We start from the raw sequence: 6,660 nt of genomic DNA on the forward strand, positions 1-6,660 counted from the left end.
AAGTCTAAAGTCTTTATTGTCTCCTTCAGTCTCCCAGTCTGTGTCAGCAGTCTCAGTCAGTCAGCCAGTCAGCAGTCTGCATCTCAGTCTTTACTCTTGCCCACTCAGCCAGCCAATCAGCAGTCTGGACATCTCAATCTCTGCTCCCACTTAGGTATGATTCTGACCTCTTAAATACTCTGATACAATTAAATCAATTCATCGTATTGAGTATAAACCAATCATTATATCACTAGGGAACCAATTATCTCATCAATTCCACTGAGTTAATATCTTGTTGTAGGATTAAATCAGTAATACTGACCTTAAGTATATCTTTTCAGAGTTTCTGCCCTCTACAACTATGGTTTATGCTATTGTAGATGCGTCTATGGAAAGGCAATTTAAAAATTTTTACATATTTTAACAGATTTTATCACAAGTTCCTTAAAGTTGCAAATGAAGAATATTTTCCCAATTACATTTATTTGTTTTTATAATAGCTTTTCACATTTTTCAAAATACATACAAAGACAGTTTTCAACATTAACTCTTTTTTTTTTCCTGAGGCTGGGGTTAAGTGACTTGCCCAGGGTCACACAGCTAGGAAGTGTTAAGTGTCTGAGACCAGATTTGAACTTGGTTCCTCCTGAATTCAAGGCTGGTGCTCTATCTACTGTGCTACCTAGCTTCCCCTCACCATTAACTCTTGCAAAACTTTGTGTTCCATATTTTTTCTTTCTCCTTTCCCTCCTCCCCCCTCCCACAGATAGCAAACAATCCAATATAGGTCAAAAGTGCAATTCTTCAGTGGTCCTCAAACTTTTTAAATAGGAGGCCAGTTCACTGTCCCTCAGACTGTTGCAGAGCCAGAGTATAGTAAAAACAAAACCTCACACTCTGTCTCTGCCCCTCAGCCCATTTACCATAACCTGGCGGGCTGCATAAACGTCCTCAGCGGGCCACATATGGCCCGAGGACGGTAATCTGAAAACCCCTGTATCTAGACCTTCATCATACTGCACAAGAAAAACTAGATCAAAAAGAAAAAGATGAGAGAAAAAAACAAACAAACAAGTAAGCAAACAACAACATAAAAAAGGTGAAAATACTATATTGTGATCCACCTTTAGTCTCCATAGTCCTAGCTATGGGCACAGATCATTCTCTCTATCACAAGTCTATTGGAATTAACCTAAATCATTTTCTTGTTGAAAAGAGCCAGATCAGTCCGAGCTGATCATCATATAATCTTGTTGTTGCCATGTACAATGATCTCCTGGTCCTACTCACTTTACTTAGCATCAATTCATGTAAGTCTCTCCAGGCCTCTCTGAAATCATCCTGCTGATCATTTCTCATAGAACAATAATATTCTATAACATTTATATACCATACATAATTCATTCAGCCATTCTCTGACTGATGGGCATCCACTCAGTTTCCAGTTCCTTGCCACTACACAAAGGGCTACTACAAACATTTTTGCATATGTGGGCTCTTTTCCCCTTTTTATAATCTCTTTGGGATACAGATTCAGTAGAGACACTGTTGGATCAAAGGGTATAACATGCAATTTTCAAAACTATTTTGTTTCTATCTGATACTTTCTGGCTTTTTTTCTGCTCTCTTCTGTACATTTAAAAAAATAGAATGCTTACATGACAATTTTTTAAAATTACATTGTCCTGCTCTCAGTCTGGACCTTTATTTTGTCCTTTATTCATACAATTGTAATAGCCTCCTAATTGTTTTGTCTACTTTTAATCCCTCCTCACTCTACTTTATTCTTTACAAAACTATCATATAATTTGTTAACCCCAGTTGGGTTGTGTACAAAATTTGAACTGGCCAAGGGAACTAGTTGTTAAATATTACTTATGTACATTTTCACTATGGAAATCCACAAGCTACAAATCAGGGCTTGAGTTATTGGTTTTATGATTGTCTGGATTTAAGAAAATTATGGAGAAAATGTTATAATAATGCAGATTAAATTTAAAACTGTGCATTGCCTACATTTTTTTTCCCCTGGAGTACTGGTCATTAACATTTCCAAGCATGCCTCTGGTTGTGTTCCACATGTTCTTAAGTAAGACAGTTGTTTGGAATTCATGCTATAAATGTTGGTTAAGTTCCCAGCCTGGACCCCAAAGGGCCTTAATTTACAAGATGTTATGCCAACAGCATTTGCCTGAGAAATCCTAGAAGCAGATCAGGCAAGATAAGGAAAGGAGGAGGCGTTTCTCTTTTCTTGGCCACAGGGCCTGTACGAGGTAAAACTTTGAAGTGGAAAACTTCATCTTTGGCACTACCTTTACTACAGTCCTCCCTATCTGTCAAACTCCTTTCCCTAGGACTTATTCAACTATCTATATTAAGTTTTTGCTTACTCTGGGTGTCAGTTTCTTTCTACAAAATCGGAAGATTTATTTCTAAGGTTCTTTGCGTCTCTGATATTCAATAAATGTAAAACTCTTTTAACCCTCTCTTTCTTTCCTGCTTATCTTATGCAGACATTTAAAAATTGGAATTCAGATTCATCTTCAGTCAGAAAGAAGAGACTTAAAGCATTTTTCCTAAATAATTCAAGATACCTATTTTTCTTTAATAACTTTAATAACTAGCATTATTTTAATAATCAAATATATTGAGGACTTACTATATTCAAGGCTTTAATCTGGGTTCTGTAAAGGTTATAAATTTAACAGAAGATGCCCCCTACTCCTAAAGTGCTAATTGTCTAGTGCTGCAAGAATTCACAGAATGGAGAGAGCATTTGCTCCTGGTTAGAATCAAGGTTAATTTCATGGAAAAGGTGGCATTTGAGCTAGAATACATTGTCACCTAGTTGAAAAAGTGCAGGACTTTAAAGGGTGTGCTCATCTGAAAGGAAAAGGGAACGACTTTCCTTAGGAAGGGAATTAAAGATTAATTAAAATTTCAAGAGCAAGAAAATTCAGAGTATGTTTGAGCAATAGGGAGTAGTTCAGTGTGCTCAGTGATGTATAGATGACAACCTAAAGGATTACTAAGAAATAAGACTGGAAAGACAGGTTGAGTCAGACTGAGGAGGGCTTTGAATGGTATGCCATTAAGGAATTTGGACTATATTTAGTAGACAATGAGGAGCCCAGATTTTTAAATAGAGAAATACTAATCTAGCAGTGGATTGGAGGGAAAGACTGGACATGAGGAGGACTCTTGGGAGGGAAGAAGTATTGCAATAGGGCAGACTGTTCACTAGGAATTAAAGTTTAGTGGCAGGTGATCAGCAAGATTATCAAGGAGATTATTATTTGGCATAAACTGGGGCTGGCAGAAAGTAGCAGGATCTGGCCATAAGGAAAGAAACTTACAGAAAGAACTTCAGTTCCCAGGAGGACCAGCCTTAGGACCATGAAAAGAACACAGGATATGAACATTATTGTGATGTTTCAAGGTTGGATGACTGGGAGAATGGGGCAACAGTAATGGAAAAAAATAAAAATCCAAAGGAGGAACTGATTTCAGGAAGACCATAAGTTCCTTTTTAGATGTATTGAGTGTGAAGATTTGGAAAGAGATCCAGATGATGGTTGAAATACCAACTAGACAATGTTGTACAGAACTGTAACAAAGACAGTGCCCTGTGGAATTTAAAGGGCACTCTAGCAACTAGAAACAATTGAGTTTAGCAGCCAGAGTAAGGCTAATTAAAACTGGGTGCTGGTAGAGGCCTACTTCCTTAGCACTTCAGTTCATCTCTGCCCCATGATCTTGTCTACCTCCCCCTACCCCAATTTCCCATTGCTTTCTTATTTAAGACCTTGTGGTGTTCCCTCCACAAGAGGCCAGTGCCCTCAGGTCTTTGTTGCCCCTGATGTGACTGATATCTTGGATCTTTCCCAAACAACTAAATTTCTGTTAATATGGTTATCATAAAGTGTGTTTATGCTACTCACCTTGGGAAGGGTTGGTGAAGTGGATTCCAGGTTTTGAGACTGCTAGTTAAGGCTCTGTTCCCAAGCTGTTAGTTCTTCTGGTAAGAATTAATCTATGTGCAAGCATTTATTAAATGCCTACTGTGTATCAAGAACTGATACTAAAGATTAAAAAAGAAAGAAATAATTTCTGCTCTCACAGAGGTTACCATTGCTTCACTATTATGCATATCCTAGCTATTACTGAGGACAAAGTTAAATTATATTTGATTATTTTTTCTTGCCCAAATTATCTAAATAATTATCACAATTGTCTATCTGACTACTACATTGGAACCAAGGCCTAAGTGCATGATGATCCCTCCAAGACACTAAACCATTCTCTAAAGGCAGATCAATTCTCAAATGAAAGACACTGGCATTGATTCAGGCTTTTAAAAACTTCATCTGACACAAGGTGCTTAAGTAAATTATCCAGCCACAAAAGGAATTTCCTTGAATGACAGATGGAAGCTTTTAAATGGTCCTTGGCAAAGACTATGGCTCAGCTATCCTCCTAAAGCAGGCTTTAATCAGCATTCCTTTGCAGTACCAGGCACAGCTCACCATCCCCACCAAGCTGAATCAGATATTCCAGTAGTTGCATGAATTCTGCTCATTGTTCCCTCCAAGCAATGCTCCCATTCCCAGTTCAGAGCTATTTTGCCCAGTACTTTATTTTGGATTTAAGGTTAGAAAATTGAGTTAAAGTCTCGACTCCCACACTTAGTATCTCTGTAATCTTGTATAAGTCATTAAATCCCTTTGAGGGATTTAATTTCTTCATCTGTAAAAGGGGAATAATTATACCTGCACTATTTACTTCATAGGCTTAATGAGAGCCTCAAATAAGATAATGTATAGAAAGTGCTTTAAAAGTGGTAAAAACACACACACAGACACACACACACTCACATACTCACACACATGTTCTGTAATCATTAATAATAATAATAATAATAATAAATGTCATCTGTTTCATGAGTTACCATAGCCAAAATTATCATCACCTGGAGATGAATGAGCCTTCTATAGAAGTGACTTAGTTTCTCGTGAGTTAACTAGGCTGGTCCTAGACCTCAAACAATCTGGTTTCTCCATAGCTTATGATTTAAGGTGCCTAAAATGCCGATCTGTAGCAGAATCATTGCTGAATTCAAATCCCAGAAAGCACTTGTTTAGCCTTTAAACATATAATAATAATAAAGTTAAAAAATAAAACTGAGAGCTTCAAATATAGGAAGAAAAAAAAAAAGTACTATATTTCTTTCTCCCCTGAAACAAAAGGCATTTTCAGCATAGAGTCCCTGTGTTCAATCAATAAACATTCCCATTTAGGTCCTCTGAAAACAGGGGTTTTATTTAAGATTCTATAACATCCTCGGTAATTTAAGATCTAGTTAAAAAATCAGGCAATTTATAAAGCAAGTCAGAAAAATTATGATTTGGTTTTTGGAATCAGTTCAATTGACCAGTTCTCACTATAGGTATATTTTCTGATGTATTTTATAACAAGTAGAGCTAAAAGTAAATCTTCCTCCCCTCCCTTTACCCCATCCTAGCTCTTTGCTTAGAGAAATAATAGTTAAAGTGACACAATCATCATTTCTGGTTACTTGGGATCATAAATGAATGACAAATTGCACATTAGACAGTCGGCTCAATGTAGCTCTTAAATGTGCTCATTTCTTCTCAGTTTGCCCTCAGAAGAGAAAGAACTGCAATTCACCGGCACCTATACAGTTCCTTTCTCTGTCTCTCTGTCAACTTCAACATCATTTTCCTCATTTGCAAATGAGGGGATTCAGATTAGAAGGCCTTTGAGATCAGTCTCTAAAAAAATTGCATAATCATTTCTTTTTTATTGTTTTAGTTTTTTCATTTGTTTGTTTACAAGGTAGTTGGGGTTAAGTGACTTGCTCAGGGTTATACAGCCAGTAATTGTTAAGTGTCCAAGGCTAGAATTGAGCTCAGGTCCTCCTGATTCCAGGGCCAGTACTATCCACTGAGCCATCTAGCTGCTCCAAAGAATCTATTTTTTTTAATTGACTAAGGATTTGAACAATGATTTATTAAATAATACAGCAGTAGTCTGGAAGAGACAGACTTGCAACCAAAAGTAAATGATTTGGTATCAGCCATGTAACATTGGCAATGTAGTATCCTATTTCAAATATCTTATAAAGATACTTAAAGACAATTTATTTTTCTCTCATAATTAACCATGTCACTTGAAGAGAGGGATGATATCTTTTCAGTTGTGTACAATACTAGTGACATTCCACATACACTCATTTTCATTCATTCATTAATGTATTGAAGTCATACTACATTATATCTATAGCAATATTTAAGCTTACTTAGATGAATAAGATAGAGGCCCTGCATTCAGGGAGCATACAGTATGTTAATTCATGTAACTTCAGTAGCAGAGCATCTCTGTCATGAGGATCTCCCTTTGATTGACACCCTTAAACAGTCTGCCAACCTCAAACCAGGAAATCCTGTGAACTTCAGTATCTGGTTTGTTTTGTTCTCCAAAGGGTTCTTGATTCCTCTGTAAGTATTCAGGTTAATAAGACATTAAATAGAGAAAAAAGGAGGACTTATACCCAAGCCCATAGACAATCAAGAAAATTCTATCATTTCCTACAAAGACCTATATAATTCTTATGATTTATAGTATTATCCTATGTGACTGAATTCACTAAAGACCCCA

Source organism: Sminthopsis crassicaudata, chromosome 2 (genome assembly GCF_048593235.1).
Source record: "Sminthopsis crassicaudata isolate SCR6 chromosome 2, ASM4859323v1, whole genome shotgun sequence".
In the NCBI taxonomy this organism is placed as follows: Eukaryota; Metazoa; Chordata; class Mammalia; order Dasyuromorphia; family Dasyuridae; genus Sminthopsis; species Sminthopsis crassicaudata.